Genomic DNA, 1,873 nt, shown 5'->3' with positions numbered 1-1,873 from the left:
TGAAGCTGACTAGTGTCCTCTCCCACTTTAGTTATACTTTAGTTCTTGAGTCCACTTGGAGTTTCTTGCTTCCACTTGGAGATCTAGATCCTCTTACTCATCACAAGGCGAATTCCCTGATCCAAGTGTCATTTTGGAAGCTTCCTGGGCATTTGACACCTTGCAGAATGACTGTGCCACTTGGCCAATCTCGCCCAGCGCAGGTAGCCTTCATTGCTTTTGACATTCAGCGCAGGTACAGAGTGGAGCAGTTGACATTCAGCGCATATGCTCAGTGGGGCAGCTGACATGATCCAGAAATAGCTTGTTTTTGAGTGTTTTCAGGTGGAGAACTGATTTTCAGTGCTGTGGTTTGCTGACCTTGTTCCTCTAGGGGTAGGAACAACATGTTTAGGGACTTTGGATCCCTTAGATTATTGACATTTCATGCTTCATGCTGTAAGGCACAAAAATGTCTATAACATCCTCCTAAGTTGCCAAAGTCTATTCCTCCATTCACTTTATGTGATGTTGTTGGTCATGCCACCAATAATTATCCTAAACTCCCTCATGTCAAGAATGTGGTCTCTGACACCTTCCCTGATTATAACATTCTCGAGGTCCATTCCACCTTACTAGAGAGCCAAGAAGAATTGATAATTATGCACAGATCACCCCTATCCTTTCTGTGATAATTATGAACATCATTCTCATAATTGTTCCCGTCTCGAATATTTTCGTGATACACTTCAAGTGCTTTGCGAACTATTATTTAACCTAATATATATATATATATATATATATATATATATATATATATATATATATATCTATATATATATATATATATATATATATATATATATATATATATATGTATGTATTAGTTTTAATTTAAATAAATAAATAAATTCCTTTTTTCAAACCAAACATTTTACCTAATTTAACTTATTTCCATAAGAAAAATAATAATTATAATAATAACATTAAATTAATAAATAAGGGTTTGACCTGGGTCGTAAGGTCAAAATTAGGCGTTAGTCAATTTAGCCATTGGAGACTTTGCTCAGACTATTTATCATGCTGATCTTCAACTTGTCCTGACGATGAACCACACTAGTTGGTTCGAAACGCGTCGACAAATGGTATTCCATGTGATTTTCGCCGAAAAATCTCTCATAAACTTGATATGGATCACAGAAGCCTGAACTCTATAACTATAGGCTTCTCGTACTGAGTCCACCTCGCCTCTACCTGTGGATTCTCATCCCACTCGTACACCAGAGCACGAGGTCTCTAAAAACCCCATTGCAATCCCTCCCCCTTGTTAGTTTCATTGAGTTCTTCCCGTCACTAATGATCAAATATGCTTTTACCATGTTTTCTTAGGGGTCTCAAAGTCAAATTTTATCATGTCACTAGGTTTTCAAAATAAAATTTGGTCACAGGTTAGTGTGTTTAGGGTTATTTCTACTCTCTCAAGAATTTCACATGCTGCTCACTTTCATCACTCAGCTAAGTGTAACATCATTAAGAGACTATCATCATCATTTCAGTCATCACCATCATGATTTCATTCAGTTCAGTGTCTCGATTAGGTCATTAGGGATTCAAGGTCACTAAAATTATCAATTCATGCATAAAATCCGGCAAAGGAGGAGTGGTAATAAGCAAGTTTCTTCAATAAATTTTGATTTCAAATGTAATTTTATGTTTTTATATGTAATAAGTATTTCAAAATCCCAAAAGGGAATTACAAAAAGAAAGAGACCAGAACCTACTGAACGAGTATTTGAGTATTGAAGATAGAATTTCTATGGAAATCAATGAAGACAGGGAATATTGGCTAAGGAAAAGTCAATGGCCATCTAGAGAAGCTTCTTGACAAGGCTAA

Source organism: Pinus tabuliformis, chromosome 7 (assembly GCF_031772625.1).
Source record: "Pinus tabuliformis cultivar Carrire ecotype Pingquan chromosome 7, CPIR1, whole genome shotgun sequence".
In the NCBI taxonomy this organism is placed as follows: Eukaryota; Viridiplantae; Streptophyta; class Pinopsida; order Pinales; family Pinaceae; genus Pinus; species Pinus tabuliformis.
This window is presented reverse-complemented; position numbering follows the sequence as displayed.